This window comes from Alligator mississippiensis, chromosome 3 (genome assembly GCF_030867095.1).
Source record: "Alligator mississippiensis isolate rAllMis1 chromosome 3, rAllMis1, whole genome shotgun sequence".
Lineage (NCBI taxonomy): Eukaryota > Metazoa > Chordata > Crocodylia > Alligatoridae > Alligator > Alligator mississippiensis.
This window is the reverse complement of record NC_081826.1, coordinates 264,878,863-264,902,772: the sequence shown is the minus strand read 5'-3', so window position 1 is coordinate 264,902,772 and position 23,910 is coordinate 264,878,863. Positions and strand designations below refer to the sequence as shown.

At 44.0% G+C, this 23,910-nt stretch overlaps 1 protein-coding gene across 3 annotated transcripts in view; it reads right to left on the bottom strand.

The window, feature by feature from the left end:
* The window catches only part of PDE4D (phosphodiesterase 4D), a 1,195,501-nt gene that overhangs the window by 927,483 nt on the left and 244,108 nt on the right, over nucleotides 1-23,910 (bottom strand). The window contains exon 1 of one of the 3 annotated variants that reach the window (XM_019495890.2): nucleotides 11,551-11,972. The exons of the other annotated variants lie outside the window; for them this stretch is intronic. The gene's annotated coding sequence lies outside the window, so the exon portion shown is untranslated. Of the gene's footprint in view, nucleotides 1-11,550; nucleotides 11,973-23,910 lie in introns of those variants that run through there. 3 annotated transcript variants of the gene reach the window in all.

The window sequence follows — 23,910 nt, the reverse complement described above, 5'->3', positions numbered from 1 at the left end:
GAGAGGAGCAGGGAAAAAAACTTCTTCTCTGGACATGTTTATGCACAATTGCCCTCCTATAAGCTACTTATGCCTTCCTCTGAAGAATGGTACCAGCCACTGTGGGAGTCAGAGCCCTGACTTAAATGGATCACTGTTCCAATCTCATGATGCAATCCCTATGTTAGTATCTATTTATATCTACAAATGTGTGTGGCACTTTACAAAGGGACCAAGTATGCATGCATGCTTGTTTTTCCTACTATGCTCTTGGAGGATTTGGATGATACATCCACTATTAGCTGCAACATTATGACAAGAAACTTGGTATCCTAATTCATAGGTCTAATTCATAGGACCTCTAAACAACATTCCCCTCATCTTGCACGATGTTTTGATGTGGTTACTACCCTTCAGCACAATTGTCACGTTCTTGTTTCTAAAGCAAAACAAAAATATTTCATCCATAAATGTCACATCAAAATCTTCATGACAGGGTTTTTATTTCATATATTTTTTTATTTAATACACAACTCTTTTAAAAAAAGTTTTATAATGTATTAGACGAGAGAAAGGAAAATGAAACAGCATGACAGCACTGAATCCAACTTAAAAGATTCCACCATTACAATGACATTTCTTCTACTTTATTAAATTGTACCCATAACATTACAGAACATCTAAAACTTTCTCAAATTATAATATGTTTTAATTCTGCATTCCTTGAATGCACAAGATATAGCCGTTTGTCATTATAGCACCATGTTCTATATAACATTAGGGATCTGCCAATATCTAACACTCCCTTGCTGCTTGCAGAGGCGCGGGTGGGGAGTGGGTGGGGAAAGAGTTCCATTCTAGCAGTTTTACTCATTAGTACTTGTTTAACCCAATGCTATTAAGTTAACATGAATTCATCCCTCAATGATGTAATCAGAGCGTTGATGATTACACTTAATTTTAGTCATAACAAAATCATCCCATGAAACTGAGCTTAATTTTGCTCTCATTTGCAAAGGTGTAAGTATTTCTTCACCTTTACAATTAAAGTTGCACAAGCATGCTAAAATGAAATAATCCATCTTTCAGAACATGGTTTAGCTGTTCTTTATGAAAGATAGGTATATGTACTAAAGTTCTTAGTTTATTCCCCCTTGTTAAAATTAGAAAAATCCTAAATTGTATAATCCTTTTTCAATGAAAATTCTTAGTGATTTTCTTTGGCTACTATCCTTTGCTTTCTAAGGCCTTTTCCTAATTATATATTTCTAAGTTCTCCATTTAGGGACATTCCCAGTGAAAGCCATAATATCAAGCTATTTATTTTTGAAGATTTCCCTCCACAGTTCTCAGTTTTTTCCTTTTTTTGATTTTCCTTTTTCACTTTCTGCTATGTCTTTCCAAAATATTATTTCCCCATCCCTATAAATCAATCCTCTTTCTCTTCCTATGATGGCACACCTTGTGTTAATACAGTAGGGCAGATCATTCTGACCACAAAAAAATTTAGTGTTAGATCTTAACAGGTGTCATGATTTTCTGCTCATTGATGATAAAGCCCTTCTAGGACACAAGCACTGTAAAGATTCATCAAGTCTTATAGCACCAGGCTTTACAGAAAGCACTCTATTAAGCTAGGACTAAATTTCAGCAGTGCCTGTGCTAAAAAGACAATCATAAAACTGTCCAGAGGATCCACCTGAGAGGTACTGATACAGTACTTGATAATGGAAGTCTTGAAAATGGAGCACTTATATTCTATAACATGAAATGACATTCCCAATCTTTCCAGAAATAAAAGTAGCCTTAGTAGACATATGTAGAGATCTTCCAATCTGTAACTATTGGCACCACTGTAAGGCAATGAACTAATTTAGTTTTTGTTCACATTAAGTGGCTGTCATTCTCAAAAATAGGCAGATGTTCCACTGAAGATCAATAATCTTTCAGCCTCTGGATTTTGTCATTATTCTTCTACAAGCACTGTACAGATAACACTATCAAAGCAAAGATAAATTTAACTGCAGCATGATTCTTTTATCTTTACAGCAATAGAAAACATATTATTAACTTTTCATTCATAACTTTCCATAATAACCCATCTGGTATGAAATGCAACTTGCATATTTACAAATTTGAATACACACTCCTTTCTATCAAGGCATTTTTTCTCACTTTGGAATCAAAGAACTTCAGGCAGGTTATCAACATGCCTTTTCTACATATATGGCAAATTCAGTAACCAAAAGACTTAAAAGCCAGAAACAACAAGATTTCATCACTGCATGTAAATGCTGCCTTTTAAGAAACCCTCATCATGTTATTTTATAGCAGTGTGACCCAGGCGAGTACTTGTTAGTATTGCACTCATTTCTTCATAGTTTATTCCCCTTTTCCACTGCTTAGACATTCCAAAGTCACAAGCACAAAGTTACAAAAATACAGAGCTCAGCTTCATCTATAATCTGGAGAAAGAAATAGCAAGCTACCAGATCACTTAATTATTGCAAGGACTAGGTTAGCTGCATCTCCTGTGTGTTTATCCGGAAGAGGTGGCCTGTTGGATGGTGGGTTCATAGTATATAAATTACTCAAGAGAAGAGTGTGCTGGATAGAGAATCAGCCCTTGAGTCTATCCCAGTTATGCCATTGGACTTGTGCAATTTAGTTAGCCTAAATTTCTCCATCTGTAAACTAGGAATAATAGCACTTTCTCACCTGTGGGTGTTATGCAGAAACTTGTTCATAAGAAACCAGGACACATTATTAGTTCAGGTCACATAGGTCATTGTTTGTCAGATGGCAATGACTTTCACAGTCTGGCTGTCTGGGCTGGGTACATGCCAGCAAATTAGAGATGAATGTCTCTTTATCCTCCCAGCAATTCTGTTCAGCATACTAGATGTAACAGGACACCCAAACCCTGTTACTTGGACACAAGGGAGGGGGGGAAAGGATTCAATCAGTGCACCCAGAGCATGTGCCAAAGCAGTCCAGGCAGATGGCATCCAAGAGAGGAAGACTGAAAAAGACATTTGGGACAGGATCAGGGATTGGAGCAGGCAGTCCAGGCAGAGGGAAGTCACACCAGGAAGCCAAGGTTGCTTTATGAGAACAGAGCAGAAGGATTGCAGGCTGACTCTTAGAGCAAATGAACCCTGTGCATGGCTGGAGGGGAAGGCATGTGATTGAAAAGGGGTGGGTCTCTGAGCACATAAAACTAGTCCCTGAGTCAGACGGGGCAGTCAGGCTCTGCAGGCTGCAGGGAGAGCAGCTCCCACAGGCAAGCTTAGGGCAGGAAGCAGTGCCCAGGGAAAATGACACTACCCAGAGAGAGGACTTTGAATGTAAAGCACTTGTTTGCTCTTTTGTTCTAGCTTAGACCAGCAGACTGGGTGTGGATGAGAGGGGAGGAAAAAAGGCCAGAGGGGTGCCTGACCAACACACTATTGAGCCCTGCCAGGGGCAGGGGTGCAAGACACAGGCAGACTAAAGCCAAGAAGGCCAGGGACTGAGCTCAGAGGAGGCAACAGGGGCAGCCTGAGCCCAGACGGGGCAACAAGGGTAGCCAGAGGCTGTCGAGAGGACAGGCCTGAAAAGAAGGCCTGAGCCAGTGGGCCTAGGCTACCAGTCCACAGCCAAAGTAACCTGTAGGCCGGGGCGGGCAATTATTTCAGACGGAGGGATGCTTACCAAGTTTTGGGAAGCTGTCTAGGCCTGCATGGGTAGCCCCGCCCCTTGACAGCTGCCCTGCCCCCAGTCACTATATTAGGACCGAAAGTCTTGCCCCCAACCCCTGACTTTTGCCACTGTAAATCCCTTCCCTTGCCCTGGAAGTACTCCTTTTGAGAGGAACAGTGCTGCAATCTTGAAACCAGAAAAAAAACCAAATAATATATAAAAAAAATAAATCATCTCCTATAATTTATTTTAATTTTATTTTTAAATATTTTTGTACTGATTTGTGCGTTTATGAAGCATATCTAGAAGTGACTGCATAATACATGGGCAGGCAATTATTTTGGGCAGAGGGCCACTAACCAAGTTTTGCCAAATTGTTGAGGGCCGCATGGGTAGCCCTGCCTCTTGACAGGTGCCCCAACCCCTGGTTGCCATCTTGGGGCCAGAAGTCCTGCCCCCTTGCCTCCGACTTTTGCCACTAGAAGTCCCTCCCTTTGCCCCCGGAAATACTCTGTCCCAGGGACACAGGACCAAGAGAGGGAGAAGCCGGGGTTACAGGCAAACCCCAGTTCAAAATAGAAAGAAAAGAAAGCCCCAACATACCTCTTGTAGGGGCCGGGAGAAGCAAGGAAGCAGGCACCGGGAAACCTCCCACATGGTTCATTAGCCGCGCTTATATCCAGCTGGGACTGGGTAACGTCAGGAGGAGACACCACCCGGCGGAGATAAAGAGCAGCCCTAAAGGAGCTGGAGGGCCGCTGAGGACCAGAGAACCAGCAAGGGACCTCCAGGCAGGAGGCGTGCAGCCGCAGCGGCTGGCTGCCTGTGGCAGCGGAGACAGCTGCAGCAGTGGCAAGGGCAGTGGCGGCAAGAGAAGCGGAAGGGGATCCCTGATCTGGGGAAGACCGGCAGGGACCGGAGATGCCAGCGAAGAGGCCAGCAGAGGTGGTAGTGGTGGCTGCTGCAGCAGTGGGAGCAGCGAGAGCAGTGGGAGCAGTGGGAGATCCCTGAGCCGAGGCACAGCGGGGATCAAAGACGCCAGAGGGGAAACAGGCAGGAACGCCAGCTGTGATAGCTGTGGCGGGAGCAGCGGGGAACCCTGAACTGGAGAAGTCTGGTGGGGATTGAGGGAGCCAGCAGGGGGACCCACAGCAACCCCTGGAAGAGCTGGCTTGAGACCTCTGACCTCAGGCGATGGGGTCTACAACCCCGAGTAGAAGCAGAGTTTGGAGAGAGACAGAGAAGAGCCTCAGTTGGGGTGAGAGCACGGGCCCCGACTCGGAGTTACCCTGGCCTAGGGACATTGAGGCACTAGAGGTGCACTGAGTTCCCATGGGGACGGGTACTCTATTCTCCTGCTGGTCCTTCTTCCCTTCTCTCCTTGCGGTTATGCCTTACCGGCAGTCACGGTGGTGGGTTTGTTCACTTCGCGTCAGGTCGAGTGGTTCTGGGAAGAGGGGTTGAGGATCAAGGCAAGTGCCATAGTCCCTTTTGTTAAAGGTAGATCATCAACCCTCACCAAGACGGAATCCATCAACCCTCATCAAGACGGAATCATCAACCCTCATCAAGACGGAATCCAAGGATGAGGAAGTAGAAGGATTGTGGGTTAGGCTACATAGGGGGCAAGGAGAAAGGGATTTGGTGGTAGGGGTCTGCTACAGACCCCCACATCAAGGGGAAGAAAGAGATTCGGGACTCCTGAGGCAACCCTCGGAGACCATAAAAGCTAAAGAGGCGGTAGTCATGGGGGACCTAAACTACCCGGACATCTGCTGAGAGACACAGACAGCAAAGTCCCACCGCTCACACAGGTTTCTAACCTGTGTACAGGACCTCCACCTGACACAGGAGGTACACGGTCCCACTAGGGGGAATGCCATACTGGATCTGGTATTGGCAACGGGGGATGACATGGTAGCGGACCTCCAGATTGGTAGCCATCTGGGGGACAATGATCACCTAATAATAGAATACACTATAAGACGTCGAGTGGGTAAGGTAACTAGTAGGGTGAAAGTGCTAGACTTTAGGAAAGCTGATTTCAATGAAGTCAGGCGATTAGTCAAGGACACACTGCAGAGTAGGAGATTTGAAGAAATGGAAGCCCAAGAAGGGTGGCTGTGCCTTAAGGAAATGATCCTTTGGGCACAATGCAAGACGATTCCTGAGCGAGGCAAAAGAGGGAAAGGGGCCAGGAGGCTTCCCTGGCTGACCAGAGAAATCCAGGGCAGCCTAAGGGACAAAAGGGGAGCACATAAAAAGTGGAAACAGGGAGAGATCACCAAAGATGAATATACCTCCTCTGCTCGTGCTTGTAGGGAGGCAGTTAGACGGGCCAAAGCTACCATGGAGCTGAGGATGGCAACCCAAGTAAAAGACAACAAGAAATTGTTTTTTAGATATATAGAGAGTAAAAGGAAGGCCCAGGGAGGAATAGGACCCCTGGCTAAATGGGCAGAAACAATTGGTGACGGACAGAGGGGACAAGGCTGAACTCCTCAACGAGTTCTTTGCCTCAGTGTTCCTAAGCGAGGGGCACGACAAGTCTCTCACTGGGGTTGTAGAAAGGCAGCAGCAAGGTGCCAGACTTCCATGCGTAGACCCTGAGACGGTGCAGAGTCACTTGGAAGAACTGGATGCCTTTAAGTCGGCAGACCCGGATGAGCTCCATCCAAGGGTGCTGAAGGCACTGGCCGACATCATTGCAGAGCCACTGGCGGGAATATTTGAATGCTCGTGGCGCACGGGCCAAGTCCCGGAGGACTGGAAAAGGGCCAACGTGGTCCCCATTTTCAAAAAGGGGAGGAAGGAGGACCTGGGCAACTATAGGCCAGTCAGTCTCATCTCCATCCTTGGCAAAGTCTTTGAAAAAATTATGAAGGATCACATTTGTGAGAGCCCAGCAGGACAAATTATGCTGAGGGGAAACCAGCACGGGTTCGTGGCAGGCAGATCGTGCCTGACCAGTCTAGTTTCTTTTTATGACAAGGTTATGAAACGCCTGGACACAGGAGGAGGGGTGGATGTCGTATACTTAGACTTCAGGAAGGCCTTAGATACAGTATCCCACCCCATACTGGTGAACAAGTTAAGAGGCTGTGACTTGGATGACTACACAGTCCGGTGGGTGGCGAATTGGCTGGAGGGTCGCACCCAGAGAGTCGTGGTGGATGGGTCGGTTTCGACCTGGAAGGGTGTGGGCAGTGGGGTCCCGCAGGGCTCGGTCCTGGGACCAATACTCTTTAATGTCTTCATCAGTGACTTGGACGAGGGAGTCAAATGTACTCTGTCCAAGTTTGCAGATGACACAAAGCTATGGGGAGAAGTGGACACGCCGGAGGGCAGGGAACAGCTGCAGGCAGACCTGGATAGGTTGGACAAGTGGGCAGAAAACAACAGGATGCAGTTCAACAAGGAGAAATGCAAAGTGCTGCACCTAGGGAGGAAAAATGTCCAGCACACCTACAGCCTAGGGAATGACCTGCTGGGTGGCACGGAAGAGGAAAGGGATCTTGGAGTCCTAGTGGACTCCAAGATGAACATGAGTCGGCAGTGTGACGAAGCCATCAGAAAAGCCAATGGCACTTTATCGTGCATCAGCAGATGCATGACGAGTAGGTCCAAGGAGGTGATACTTCCCCTCTATCGGGCGCTGGTCAGACCGCAGTTGGAGTACTGCATGCAATTCTGGGTGCCGCACTTCAAGAAGGATGCGGATAACCTGGAGAGGGTCCAGAGAAGGGCCACTTGTATGGTTAAGGGCCTGCAGACCAAGCCCTACGAGGAGAGACTAGAGAAATTGGATCTTTTCAGCCTCCGCAAGAGAAGGTTGAGAGGTGACCTTGTGGCCGCCTATAAGTTCATCACGGGGGCACAGAAGGGAATTGGTGAGTATTTATTCACCAAGGCGCCCCCGGGGGTTACAAGAAATAACAGCCACAAGCTAGCAGAGAGCAGATTTAGATTGGACATTAGGAAGAACTTCTTCACAGTTCGAGTGGCCAAGGTCTGGAACGGGCTCCCAAGGGAGGTGGTGCTCTCCCCTACCCTGGGGGTCTTCAAGAGGAGGTTAGATGAGCATCTAGCTGGGGTCATCTAGACCCAGCACTCTTTCCTGCTTATGCAGGGGGTTGGACTCAATGATCTATTGAGGTCCCTTCCGACCCTAACATCTATGAATCTATGAATCTATGAGGGTGCACGGGGCCACTGCCAGTAGGCACTGAGGGCTAAGGGCACTGGGGAAGTCAAGCCTGAAACCCAAGGGCCTCCCAGCCCTCCCACCGGAGCTCGGTCAGGACTCAGGGGGATCACTGCCGAGGGGCTATACGAAGATCTGGGGAGAAAACCAGCAGGGGCTAGCCGTGAAAATAGGCTTGGAGGCCCCTCTCAAGGGGTGGCACTTGGCTGGGGTGTAGGGGAGGTTGGAGCCCCGTGAGCACCCGCCGAGGAGTGTAATGGCCCTGGAGGCTTCCTTGAAGGGGACCCCCTCCACTGAGGATCCATTCAAAGTCATGACAGGCGAGTTAGAGGTTTCCCTAACAACAGCCGAGGTACCCTCTGGGGTCCACACGTAGGTCCCTGGCAAACTAGATCAACTGCCCGAGCAAAGGTGGTGTGGGAACACATAATCAAGCAGAGGCGGGCACATACTCCTTTCAGCAAGAGGTTTTGACATCTCAGAACCAGAAAAATACCAAATTTTAATCTAAAAATTGAACATCTACAGCATTCATTAATTTGATTTCAAAAAATATTTTTGTCCCGATTTACATGTTTGTGTCATGTATCTAGCGGTGGTTGCACAATAACTTAAAATGAAGTCTTACTCTTATATACTGTGGAGGGGTGGGGGGGTCATAGAGGGTGGGTATAGGTTTGTGGGGGGGCTGTTGGTGTGTGGTGGGGGTTTTGTGGGGGGTGGATGGGTGTATGGGATGTGGGTGTGGGGTGAGGGAGCATGTGGGTGTGCGTGTGTCGATATGTGGGGAGTGGGTGGGTATAGGGTTTGTAGAGAGCTGTGTATGGGGGGAGGGTGGCTGGGGTATGTAAGGGAGTGTGGGGATCTGCGTGTATGGCAGTGCAAGGAGGGATGTGGATGGCAGTGCAAGGAGGGATGTGTATGGTGGGATGGCTGTGTGGGACTCACCCTATGAACACACACACACACACACACACATACTCTCCCTTCCTCCTGCATTGCACATAGACACACACACACACACTCTGTGCCTCCCTCACTACATACACACTCTCCCTCCCTCCTTCTCTCCCTCTCCCCCCATTCCCTCATTGCTCTCTCTGTCTCTCCCCCTCCCTCACTGCATGCACACACACACACACACACACACACACACACCCTCCTGGCCCCGGTGTACCGGCACAGGCCCCATATGCCTGTGGTCCAGCAATGCACAGCCCAGGGGCCCCTTGGTGCTGAAGCAGACATGCAGGAAGCAGTGCAAGCAAGCATAGGCTTCTGTGTGAGAGGGATGAGGGTAACAGGGGGCTGGGGGTGGGACAGGGACAGGGTCCTGCTGGCTTCCCCAAGGTCCTACTGCCCAAATAAATATTAATTTTTTTAACTTTTTAGGTGCCTCACGGGCCAGACAGAATGGCCTGGTGGGCCGGATACAGCCCCCAGGCTGTATTTTGCCCACCCCTGGCATAATAGCTCAAAATACAGTCCCACTGTATGTTGTGTGTGAGCAGTAAGGGGGTGTATGTGGTAGGGTGTGGTTGGGAAGTGTGTGTGTGTGGTACAGTGTAGTTATGGTGGGTGGGTATAGGGTATGTGGTTGGGGTGGGGGCTGTGGGGTTATGGAGGGTCAGGTGGGAGAGAGAGATGGGGCCGGGCTGCTGGCTCCATCACATGTGGCTCTAGCAGATTGCATATGAGCCAGGCAGACCCCACACCCAGACTCCACGCTCCTGCTGCCCCACCCTGGTTCCCTGCAGTCTCCGGGCACCTGCACAGGTTCTGTGCTCCTGCCCGCCACCGCTGTTCCCATGCATTCCCTCCCACATGCTTGCCCACCACTCCCTGTGGCCACCACCACTCGCCACACCATTCCCCAAGGCCCTTACCAATTCCTGCACCACTCCCCATGGCCCCCGCTGTTCCCCATGGCTCCTGCCACTCACTGCACTGCTCCCCAAGGCTCCCTCCACTCCTGTGGCCCCCACCACTCACCACAGCCCCTGCCATTTGCTGCACCTCTCCCTGTGGCTCCTGCAGCCCCCACCACTTGCCATGCTGCTCCCTGTGGCTCCTTCCACTCCCCATGGCCCCTGCTGCTTCCTGCTCCCTACAGCCCCCACTGCTTGCCATAGCCTCCACCACTTCCCTCAGCTGCCACTACTTCCTGCATTGCTCCCCATGGCCCCCACTGCTTGCTGTACTGCCACTTCCAGCGCTGCTTCCTGTGGCCCCCGCCACTCACCACGCTGCTCCCTGCAGCCCCTGCCAGTCCCCAAAGGCCCCCCCACTGCCGCACAGCTCTCTGCAGCCCCTATCACTCAATGAAGCCCCACACTGCAGCCGCTTCCCTCCACCCCCCGCACACCCCACCTGCCACTTTCCGCTCTGGCTCTAGCCTGGCCCGGGAAGCACCACAGGGCTCCCAGCTTCTGGACTGTTCACAACAGTTTTTCCCCCCTCCCTCTGTCCAATACCTTACTTTTCACTCAAACGGAGGGAGGGAAGGGAAATGCTCTAGGGTCACAAGGCCAGAAGCCACAGAGGCTTCCAGTTGGGGGCTAAGGGTGGGATGGGGCTCGGGAGCTGGGGCAGCGTGGAGCTGGGACAGCCTTGCTACTCAGCCACAGGCTCCCACTGGGTCCTGCTGCCGCTTGCTGCCTGTCATCTTTGACAGGTAGCCAGGGGCAGATAAAAATTAATTTTCTAACATTTTTAGAGGCTCTGAGGGCTAGATAGAATGGGCTGGTGGGCTGGGTCTGGCTCACTTCTGCTGTAGGCTAAGGCTAGGAAGGCCAAAGCCTATACAAAGGAATAACTGGTGACTGAGTAATACTTGCAAGGCATGGGCATGGCTGTAGGAGCAGGAGCTGGCCATGAATATAGTCTTTAAGGCAAGTTGGGCCCCAAAACAAGCACATAGGAGGAAAAGAGAGAAGGAGCAAACATCATAGGCTCAGCAGTCTTCAAGGGCAGCCTTTCCACATTATGTTTTAACATCAAGGTGTGGCAGATGAGGAAATAAGGCGAAAGCCTTGGAGGCTGAAGTGGGAGCTGGACAGGAGAAGACAGACAGGGGGCATTGAGGCAGCCCTCAGGTGTGAATCCTGTTACACCAGGTCTTTTCAGATGCTTCTTAATAAATCGCCAACCACATAAAATTAGTAAAAAGCATCTCCCCACTGAGCTGAGCTTTGAAAGGCAGGAAGGTATATAATAAAACTTCAGTGATACTGGGGAGGAGAGAGAGTTTATTTCCTCATCTAGTCATTCTGTCTCAGATATTAAGGTTGCTGTCTGGCGGCTATATTGAACTGTACTTCCACACTGAAGAACAGATAATCTTAGGGCTTTCAGGCTTGACCAAGCATGAAGACAGCACTAAAGCACAAGCCCTGCTGCTCCAGACTACCAATTGGATGGATTAAAATAATCCTGAAACATCTTCAAAATACTGGTTAAAAATATATTGGGAACTAACAATTGCTGAAGTACAATTGCTGGTGTTGCTTCTACCCTCACATTTATTCCATTTTAAATGCTTCAAATATATTGCATTCATTTAACTGATCTAATTCAGCAATCGTCCCCAATCTTACTTTCAAGAATTACACCAGATTCAATAAGCCAAGTACGTAAATATAATATAAAGAAGTCCCATGTTCCCCACCACCACTGTTGTCTCTTACCTTTGTTTGTAGTTTGTCTCATTGAGAGTAAAAGCTCCTCAGGGCAGAAACTATAATCTATTTTCAGCAGATCCAGCACTGTCATAGAGGTGCATAGGATACAAAGGCTACGTTAAGGCTGGAGTCTGTGGGAAGAACTCAACTGTATCAAGCAGATTCCTCCTCTTGGGATGTCCAGCCCTGCTTTCTTGTGTTCCTATGATCCATTCATGCATAGTGACCAATGTATTTCTGCCACTTAAGAGAAGTCGATGGCCTCATCCGTACCTTGCCTCTTAATTATATAATGGTGATTTAAATAGTACACAGGAAGTCTCATTCTTTGCAATACTGAAGAAAAATGTTGTTTGTGTTTAAGAACAAATCCCTAAAGCTGCTTTGTCTTTCTGATTCTCAGTACAGCTTCCTTGCAGAACTTTCCCCAGATTCAGCTCTTACTACAGTTTTCATTAAATAGTACAGGAACACTCAAATCCCTTAAAGTAAACTACACCCCTAGGTGGGTCTGGAAGGGAGTAGGCACCATGCTACCCAATGGGATCTACAGAAGTTCCAGACCACACAAGAAGTTCCTTTTGGCCACCCAAGTAGCTTGCTGGCAAAATCCAGCTGATAAACTACAAACACGTAAGAGCATGATTTATTTCAGTATATTATCACACATCTATGGCATTGTAAATGACAGTTTATGCTATTTAAATGAATTAAATATATACAGAATTCAGCACAAATTTAAAAATGCAAGACTACCCTTTTATCTTCATCCTACTAGCAGGGCCTCTCTCAATATTAGTATGTCACCGGTGTCATAAAAGGGGCAAATTAGAATGGGGTTTTGAAGAAAGTACTGCAAACAGAGGTCTGCAAACAGAGGTACTTGACATGACCTTGGTACAAAAATTAATGGGCAATCTCTTCCAACAAACTCCAACAGTTTAGCAATCATACTGCACTTCCAGTAGTATGAATTTTAAAATAAAGTGCACTTTAAATGGACCAACTCAGTATAATTTAAACATATTCATGTAATTGAAGTAAAAGTCATAAAACTTCCTCATTTCACCCTAGTGTGTCTTTTTTCAAAAAATTTTCAGAAATGTCTGTAAAAGCTGATTGAATGTAGGTCTCCATTTCTTCAAAACTTCCTTTCCTTTCATGGGAAGGTGAGATGCACACAGAATACATGCTGGAACATATCATCTCCAGTCCAGCAGTGCCTTAGACTAGGTAGAGGGCTATGCCTGCACCTGCTCCAGGACCAGGCACCTGGAAATTGCACTCATGCTGCCAGCATTTCTCCACACCCCCTGCTCTCCAGCTGTGGAGCAGATCATCCCAGCCTGTACAGAACTGAGCCAGGGCCTGGCAGCTAGAAGCTGTGTCTATGCTGCTGCCCCTTTTTCCCGACCTCTTTCCACTTCCTAGTTGCTGCATGAGTGCACTTAGAAGCTGATCAGCCCAGCACAGCTCTCCACTGGCTGGAAGCTGCACCCCTGCCACAAACCTTCTATTGGACTAAATACAAAGATAAAATATATTTAATAAGACTTCCTTAAGAAAAGGGGCAATATTTATATATAGCAGGATTTTTCAATATATTGTCACCAGAAAGTCCAGATCAGTAATTTATAACAACGTAAAGATGAGGAGTGAAAAGTACCATAGTTTTCCATATATATTAATTTGAATCCAAAAGTTAATCTCAGTGTCCATGTTAACTTTTCAAGTGCAAATGCTCTCAGAAATTAGAATTTCTATTCCTACGAATATTTCTGAAGTTTTACCTATCTCAATTTATTCTTCAGTTCTTTGGCATATGGCCCTATAATTGGGATACTGATAGGTCCATTGATTAAAGTAAGGATCAAGGCAAAAATATGTTCATCAAACTGCGAATTTAAATTCAAATGATTGCACAGGAATATTGTATCCCTGAATCTATCCTCTGGCTCCCTGTTTGTCATGCTTTTTCTCAAGTTAGATTGTAAGCTAGCTTGTCAGCAGAGCGTGTCTGTATTTGAAATGATCTGCAGAATGAAATAGAAGTAAAAACTGTAAGTAAAAAAGGTATAAGTAAATAACAATGTTAGTATTGTTACACATTTTCATGTAGGGTGTTGTGTTTATTTTTAAAAGGGCTTTACACCTTTGATTTCTATCAAAAATAAATACTTGCATTCAAGAGTAGCTAGCAACTGGAAATTTGCACATGCTGGATGATCCATTGTCTCTCCACCCACAGGGTCTGATAATATCCCTAAGTAAACATGCCATTACACAAACTGTGATCACTAACACAGCTGGTATAGTTAGATACAGAAGCAATGGACCAGATTCTGATTTCCTTCCAATGCAACTGACAAGAAATTCCACTGAAATCCCTGAGACTTATATCGGTGTAAAAACAGCAAAAGATTACAATAAAGGACCTGATAAAACACAAAATAAAATACACCATCAAAATGTGTGCTTTGATATTATGGACTGTGTGTGACATGCATAATCTATGTAAACCTACTTCCATGATTGCACTGACACTGATGATTGATATGATAGCAAAGTCTGGTCGTTAAATACAGTAATTGCCTTATGTGACAGGAAAGCAAAAAGAACAGCTACTGTTGTTGCATTTCACTGAGAGGCCAGATGGAACATCTAAAGAACCACCATGCTTCCCAGAGGGCAACTTTGAAGGAGCAGTGGAATGGCAGTCCCTGCAGAGTCTTTGCCATGGCAGTAGTAGCCAGGAGTGAGCAAAGGCACAGTGTGCCAATGAAGCACCGCGAACAGGCATCTACCGCCCTTCCCCATGAGGCAGCATGCACAGCAGCAGCCACCAGCAGGTGTGGGCACTGTGTCATGGAATACAATCCATGTTGCTGGGTTTTCGGTTGCAGCTGTGTTGGTCTAAGGACATAGGCAGGCAAGGTTCTTTGTGTAGATGTGATATCTTTTATTAAACCAACTGAATAGTTGGAAAAAAGTTCTTAACAAGCTTTCAGGCACAGTCACCCTTCAGGCAGAGACTCCCTATGCCTGAAGAAGGGTGACTACACCCAAAAGCTTGCTAACAACTTTTTTCCAACTACTCAGTTGGTCTAATAAAAGATATCACATCTACCCAAAGAACCTTGCCTGTAATGGAATACAAGGCATTTGGAAAATTATAGTTCTCTAGAGTGTCAGTGAAATTCACTGCTGCTGTGAGGAATTTTCATCATATTTATTTGCCAAAGAATCCCATGTCAGGAGGGCAAAAAAATGTGATTTCAGCAGTGAAAAATGGGGTCAATTCTCCCCCCAGCTAAAGTGAAGTCCACTGTCACTCCATAAAACTGCAATTCCCAGAACACCTTGCACTCAATAACACACATTGCCCAAGCCACTGCAATATGAAGCCAAGAAGTAAAAGCCAAGCAGGGAGTGGGAGAATGAGGTGCCCACACTTCTCCTTGTCCCATTCACCCAATTCATGCTCCTGGGTGTAAGGAAACCATTCATGACAGCAGCTGCTGGTGCAGCAATAGAAAGAGCAGAAGCAGCTGGGGCAGGCAGGCAGTGAAACAGCAGCAGAGGAGAGTCCTCAGGACAGGTAAGATTGATCACCCTGGCCATCTCCTTCCCTGGCTTCTCCTCCTGGGTATTGCCCAGGGCACAAAAACTTGTTAGTTATGCCTCTGGGATGCAACCAGGATTTACTCCAGTCACAGCCTTTTCGCCACAGCAAGACTGCAGGGAGCACAAAAAGAACAGATGGTAATGTCGGAAGGAAGTATCATTAGGGCTGCCACTGCATGCTGATCCTACTTCTCTCAGCTACTTCTGAATGAGTGAGTCTTCAAGGTGCCACCCTGCCCTGCCTTCTGCCCTGCCTTCTGCCTGACTTCCTAACTACTTCTCTCAGCTACTTCTGAGAGCAAAGATCTAGGCAGGAGACTTTGAGACAAAGTAGCACGGACAACATTGCCTGGCTTACCCTCATTACTGCTTCTCCTTGGGGTAAAGGGTGCCATACTATAACAGCTAACACCTCTGAGCGCTAGCTGCCATAGAAAGATGGAGACATCTTTCAATTTTCAGATAAAAAATTGGAAGTAGAGTGGTTAAATTAAAAGCGATAGTAATTGATGGAAAAAGCCACATATAATTTAGGCAGGAACGCTACCACGCCATTTGTAATAGAGTATAACACTGCAACTGAATTCAACATTATTCACACCAAACCCCATCACCCCACATAAGGGATCAAATAAAAAGAATACATGGGCACAATCCTGAATCCGTTGCAATTAGTGGAAAAATTCCCTTTGGCTTTAGTGGGGCAGAAATTTACCTGATATCTTTACTCAGTATCTTTTATAATAGAAAACAATAGATTTTCATGTGAATGAAAGCCTTTGGAGATGGGGAATGGGAGAGTGAGGTGCCTCCCCCTTCTGGCACTCCTCTTAGGCGATTCTCAGGGCACATTTCCAATCACTTATACCAAGAGAAGTGTAACAACTGTACCTGGCCTTGATCTCATCTCCTTTGTTTTTCGGTGGTATCAATACTCAGGTTTTTAAAAAACCTACATAAAAGAGTATTTCTTTGATGACAAACAGGTTTTGCCATCGGATTTAAACCACAATTACTAGCCAGGAGTGTTTCTGCTACTGAGACTTTCCTTGAAGAAGCATCGGAAGCATCACAAAATTCAGGCATTCCATATCACACAGTGTCCAGTGATAGGACTTTTTGCCAAATTCTGGTGTTCTTCTATGCATTTTCCAGCAACAGTAAAATATGCACCCAAAAATGTATATTTAGGCCATTTAAAATAGCATGATAATTTTCAAATGTGAACATTCAAAGCAAATGAAATGTGGGCCCTGCAAAGAAAATAACTGATTTCTCAGGCCTCCATTTTGGCAATGGTGTAGTATAGCAGCAAAAAATAATATGCACTGCTTGAATTATGCTATTACAATGAACATCAAGACTCCCATCAGCTTTCATATGACCATAGTTTCACCCAACACTAATTGTAAACTAACTGTATCTAGCCTATAACACTAACTTAATTAAATTGTTTAAGAGGCAAAAGAACCAAGCATGAAGGCTTCCAGCCCGCATACTACCACAGATACTACCTTTCCTTTGGAAGGGCAGCATACAAATCTAATAAATGAGAAGCTGGATCCACAAGTCATTTTAAAATTCTAGTGCAGTTGTTCAGATACACAAGGGACATACTGCAGGATGTTCTAAGCTCTTTGGCAATAGTGCTCATGCAGTTCACCAAAGACAGCATTGTTGAAATATTTTCTTTATAGTATCCTTACTCTATTGTGTAATGAGAAAGGTTATACTTCTTTGCTCAAACCAGATGAAACATTTTCTGCCAAAGTTGCAAGTTTCAACACTTGTCTGAATATTGTATGTTCTGTGTTCGCAAGATGAGTATCCAGCCTGCAACAGCTAACAAAAAATGTGGGTATAATATTTGTGTTTTCTTTTTTATAAACTAATGGTTAATTAACAGGATCATTAATTTAGAGGGATAATTCCAAACTTCTCAGTATTTCTTTTATAATGTTCCCAGTTTGGGAATAATACAGACTTAATCCTAAAATTAAATTTAGATAAATTTTACTTCTTTTAAAATGTCAGAGACACTTTTGTTCTATAAGAAAATGAACAATTATCAGTAGCATATGACCAAATCATATAATATTAAGTATTACTTTGTTGTTTTTTGTCATTCCTATCTCTTGGAAATTGCTATTTACGCGATTACTATTAGCATATGATATGAACTAAGTACACTGGAGGAAATAAGTAATGCTAGATTTAATTTAGCAAAATAATTTTCTACAAAAGCACTACTTTTTTTACTACTTTTAAGTTAGCAGTTAGCACTTGTTAGTAAATAAATCAATTTATTTCTTGTATATATAGTATGCTTTGATATGAAACTCTAGGATTGTATGATCTACTGAGTAGTCAGAAGTTTAATGTTCTGAACACAAAAATACAGAACAGAAATTATTTTTAAAAGGACAGTTAAATAAGCTCCTGTCACTCCAGATCACTCTGCTTTTGTTTCATAAGTTATTATTTTTTCCATTACTATATCCAAGTTGTGTGCCTCACAAATCCATTTTTGGTGAAAAGTTCCTAACTCATAATAGCAATAGCCAAAATAATAAAAACAAAGTGTCTATAAATCAACTGCCAGGATTGTTTCCAGCAGGCTAATGTTTAGAAGAGCAATGATTGAATCCAGAGTAAAGTACGTATAGTCAATGTCCCTGTATTTAACACTGATGTACCTGCATGTAGAATATAGTACATACAGTTATTCTGGCGCACTGCCAAAGCAAGCTGAGGCAAGAGTGTCTGGAAGTCTTAAATCTACTGTAGATTAGATGTAATTGTATTCAGACAGAACACAGATTGACATGAAAAGAAAGTTCCTCAAAATGTTCCATTATCATATTCACATCCACATGGGTCTCTCCATAATATACGCGCATGCTTTGCAAGCAGCTTATTGCATCTGACTTCTCTGACTTGTACAAAAAAAAACAACCTTGCAATGGATTCTTACAACCAGAGTTGCACTATGATCAGAGTTCCTTGCAGGTTTGTGACCCTAATGATGAAAGTTTCTTTATTAATCTACTTTTAAATCATTGGTTGTGATATTATTAACCTAGCCATTTCTTTCTTATTGCTCCTCTGTTTTTCATAACTGAAAATACGTTGGACACAAAATGCTAAACTAACAGTTACAAATTAATCATTTTACCTTAGATGGAAGGGAAAATGAATACATCACCATTAATGAATTAAGGAAAGTGTCCTCTTAACAGTTTAGCAACTTCTTGAAACAAATATCCAGAGCTTCTACTGTTGAAATTCTGTTGAATTCATATTTTTAAGTTCAGTATATTTCCCCACTAATCCCATATAATGACAGTCTCGTTATCTGGTTTGATGAGAGGACTGGTCTTGTGGATAAGGAACTAGACCAGTGAGAGCCAACCTTTTTGGCAGACATGCCACACACTGGCTCCACACCTTCCCTGAGTGCCACTCCAATCCCCTTCCTGCCCAATTTACTGCTTTGCTTTCTGCTTCCTGCTTCTGCTGCTGCCACCCCTTTGTGATCTGCCACATCTCACACAGAGAGGCTGCCTGTGCAGCAAGTTGGCCATTCCTGCCTACACTATGAACCAAAAGATCTGATTTACATTTCTGCCTCTGCAACAGCGTTGGACATGATCTTGAGATTACAACCCAGTGCTTAAGTTTGGGCACCAATGACCTGATTTTCAGAAGAACTTAGCATATACACCAACCAGCACCCCACTGACTTTAATGAGTTGGAGCAGCAATAACTTGGCAGTGTTCAGAAGCCGGCTATTTTTTTAGAAGCCTAAATGGAAGCATCCATTTCTACAAACTTTTGTCTTGTACTCTATTCCTCACGTTCATTGTCTTAAAGGACAACAACAGATATTCCCCTAGATCATTAGGTCTTTGGAGATAAAATTGTTAATGTTTGTGAGGCATTTTGACACTATATTAATGGGGACAAAATAATCACTCAGATTTTTTGTTTACCCAGTGGGTCCATTCTGATTCTCCATTTGCCTCTAATAAAACCGCCTCTCTTGTCTGGCTAGAGACCAAAACTGCTTGTTTTCTGCATCTATCTGACATTAAAATAGATGTCTGGTAGGGAAGTGAAGGGCTGGCACATTAGCGTCAAAAACACCATTAAGACTCACAAGGCATTACAAATACCAATTTTGATGGGTGAGAAGGCTCTTTCATAAGTGCTAGCCCTCACGCTGTTATGAAGATTGAACTTGAAGCTCTTGAAAACTAAGGAATAATGGCACCAGCTACACTCAGGCATTGTGCAGTGAACATTTCCCCCAAGCATCTCCATCAGTACACTTCAGCACTGACCTGCTGCAATACATCGTGTATTCTAGTGCTAAGCTTCTCCTGAGCATAACTTGCAAGTCATGGGAAATTGTCCCAAATGTCATGTTTGTTTTGTGATGTGCACCAACAGTCTCTACAGTCCAAGCTGATAATACTAAAGCTACTTTCACTTATAAAACATTCCTAGAAGTGAAAAGGTAGCTGTAACCAAGTACTCTCCTTTATCTCAAGAGAACTGTTTATTGTATATTAAAACAGTTGATATGGCTTAGGAACATTTTCCAAAACAGACCTTGAAGCTAACAGCTACAAATTTAAATAATTTACTATGAAATATCAAGTATCAAAACATAGATGCCAACTGTAATTTGTACATTTATGGAGGGAACTTTGTATAAATCAATCAGCCATTTTTCCATACCTTATAGTACTATTGTTAATCTTTTTCTTTTTTTGTAATTTTGGCAAATAAATCATGAAGACCCTAATGCAAAGTGCCAGATTAAACAAAGCAGATTTATAGGACACCAAATAAAGTATACATTTTAAGATTCTTAAATGTGTGAGCTTATTCCATTGATACAAGAAAATTATGTTTGTTTCTCTAGGCCCTTTGAAGTAGAAGTAAGCAGCATTCAATCTTGTGTGTGCCTTTTTCCTAAATGGATTCATTTTTTAAAATGCATCAAGACCTGCAATTCTGCTTTGAAAGGTGATGGTAAAAATGGGGTTCCATGTTTATTGTCTCTTAATGTCTCCATATCTAGTAAACTCCATTTTACAAGTAAAAATGTGATTTTTCTAACTGCTAGGGTTTCAGGCTCTTCCTGGATGTGAAATTGATATCATGTTCCTTTCTGGTTCATAAATAATCACATAGAATAAAGATTCTGCCATTGAAATGTATTTCACTGCTTTGCTGATGATATGTAAACCAGAATACAATGTATCTCAATACTGGCTCTCCAGGGCTAACAAATAAAAATCAGTATAAAACTTTATTTTGTGGACAAAAGTGCACAATGAAACACTAGGAATCAAATGGATTGAATAAGGTGGTAGCTTTAAAAGAAAAACTGAAGACAGATCCAAGTCCCAATATTTGCATTTTAAAACAAATGCTCCAGATTACATTTTAATCCACCACCATCTGACAAAACAATCTTGCAACTGCATGCTTCGGTTTGCCTTCCTCCAGCTCCAGTCCACTTCAGTCTCCTGCTCTTGGAGAAGTCAGTTCTAGTGTTTCAAAATTATTTAAGTCCTCCAGCCAAATAATACATTTTGTCTCTTTCTTGGGGGTCAACACAGTAAGTTGTTTCAAGTCTTTTTTGCTTGGCTTCAGACCTCCCCAGTCAGCTTTGTATATCCTAGTCCAATTGATTCCTTCCTCTTCATATCCTAACGATCCTTATATGAAGGTATCAGATTGTGACTTTTGTCAAGCCCAGTTTTCTCTGAGCAGTGTTCTGCTGATCCCACTCCAGACCTGGAATCTGCTTCTTAGCCCTGCTAGCCTAGTTTTTTCCTGGGTCTTCTATTGTGAGCTTCCTGTCACTTACCTGGTATTCTATGGCAGGAAAGCTCTCCTAAGCCCTTTGCCTCTGACAGAAAAAGTTTGCATCACCTGCATGCCCATCCCAATTTCTTTGCTGGGGAGGCGAATCACTACACATAGCAAGCCTTAATGCAAATTCCTAATGTGTCCACTCTCAGTCAAATCAAAGCCTGAGCTAAGGAAACCTACTATTACCATTAACTATTAACCAAAGTGACTGGGCGGGCACTGAAATCGATTATATGAAGAAAAGCTATACATCACAGACTGCCTCTCTCAACAAAAGTATCATTTATTAGCTAGATACTGAAAAAACTATTGTGGTCCCCCCACTTCACAATATTGGAAACTAAGTCTTGAACTTAAGGAACTTGAGACACTTTTGATAGCAGGCAGAAAACAGAACAGACTGTAGGGCCTGGGACACCGAGTAATTACTCACGGTGACAGCTATGGTTGGAGTTACAGTTACTGGCCTAACCAACATAACAAGTGAGTTTAATTTTTTCCCCCAAGCTCTAGGTGAGATTATCCTCCCTGACATACATTTTATTATAATAAAATTGAAAATAACCCTTAAAATGGATGTTCTGAGAGAAATTACATTACTGATTCTCTGCCAGGAACGTTCTGAACTTGTATGAAAAAGAGAGTTTCAGTGATACAGACAAGAGAAAAAAAACAAAAGATGGGAGCTGGAGAAAGAAGCTGTAAGAAGTGTCTGCACAGACTGATGATTTTATTGAGTGCTAGAAGTGAACAAGGCAACTCCTCTTGAAAACAAAGTCAGCCCCCAATTCTCAGAGATCAGGGAAGACTAAAGGAAACAGAAACTTGCTTTATCACTACATATCTGTAAATCTGGTGTCCTGGTTGGTGGTTGATCCTTGGACCTATACAGCAAGCTCTTTTTCTTCCCGAAAGAATGATTAATGTGTAAAAATACATTCAGATTATAATAAAACTTGGAGATGAAGGGGTGTGGTTGCTCTTTTTCTGAATCGACCATTTGTAAAGGTTTTTTTGTTTTTTGTGTTAGGCTTTTTGGCTTCATCGAGTTCCTCTTAAAGAACATTCAACAGTATATAGATGAGCTACATATTCAAATGTTGCCCTTCTGACCTAAATTTGGTCTGGAGCAGGGATTGGCAATCTATGGCCTGTGGGACAGATTTACCCATGGAACTATTTGTGCTAGCCCACAGACATGAAGTTTCAGCAGCAGTTGCTGTCTCTGCCACTGCAGGGAGAAGCAGTAGCCACAGGAGCTCTCCTCATGAAATGAAGCCTGCCTGCCCAACTTTAACCTGAGCTGGGTCATTCTGACCTACAACACTTGGGTCTGTCTAGCAGCCATGTGGAATATATCCCACATATTTTAATTTAGGCATGAGAGAGATGAATTTATGCTACTAATCCATAAAACAAAGCAGAGCTGTTTAATTGTCAGCATCAAGTGTGAAAAGGAAAATTCACAGGTGTACTTGAAAAGGCTGTTGACTCTTGGTGGCATGGGTAAAGTTGTTTCTCTCATGACACATGAGTCTTCAAACCCTTTATTACAATAAAATCCACTGGCAGTATACCCCTACTTCATCACCTTCTCAAGCAGCACCTTGTACAAGTTGGATGAACAAGAAGTCAACTGGCTCTGAAAGTAGGTAGGAGTGGGATGTCTCAAAAGGTAAGTACTTGAACTGCCACTCTCCAGCATTACAGTCTGGACCCAGTCTTCCAGAAAGCATGTATGTGCTTAACAGATCAATTAAAACCCAGAGCTCTTCAGGACAAAAGAAGCTTTTGTATCACGCTTGTCCAATATTCAAGCCGCTCTAAAAGGGCCTATGACAACAGGTCATCCTGCAAGGTTCAGTTGAAGGCCAATAAATCTGAGTTCTCTGACAGTGGTGGGAGTAAATGGACAGCAAGGCATGAACAAAATGACACTACCTCACAAGGCCAGCACTGACTTTCTTCATTTTCCTTCACTAGTTTCTCAATCATTTGAAAATGCCCCCAGGAGGGGAAAGAAAACAAATTAAACTTAAAAAAAAAGAAAAGAAAGGAAAAAGAAATCGGGAAGATGCAGAAGCAACGGTGAAAGGTAAGTGCTCGTAGTATCCAATATGTGATTGTCTGAGAGAAAGCCCTAGCCTGGTGCTCAAAACTACTGATTTTTCATTAGTAGTTCATCTGTTCAAGGGAGTCGTAAACAAAATCCCATTATTTGAGATATGACTTCAGTTACTTGGAGAAATAGTAGCTACTATTCCAGACTGTCACATAAACCTACATTTATTAGGCTATAAACAGTATAGACTGCTTGCCTGAAACGCCCAAACAGGAATGTAGTAATTGAACCCTGAATTCTTGACCTGATCCAGAGAGATAAGAAAGCCTCCTCAAAATTTATACCACACACTGCAACTTAGATATGTCATGGAATCATAAGTTGCAGTGATACTGTTAAACTTTAAGTACTAAGATTACCATATTTATTTGACTATAAGATGATCCTAGATATAAATGATTCCCCAATAATTAGATTCTATACATGGAAAATTTATAAATTTGTTAGTATTTTCCATGTATAGAATCTAAGTATTGGAGGGTTGTCTTGAATCCTCCCCTCCCACCAACTAAAGCAAGGAAAGCAGTGGCGGGGAGGGGGGGGGGGAACCGCGGGGGAAAAGGGGGAGGTGCCCCCTTGCTCTCTGTCCTGCCCACTTCTTCCCCCTGAAGCCCTCAGCTCAGGGTCAGTCAGACCCACAGCAGCCACCTGTCCCCTCCTCCTCTCCACTTCATATGTAAAGCTGGCAAGTCAGTCAGTAATATAGAAGTCCTCGACTTCAGGAAATCTG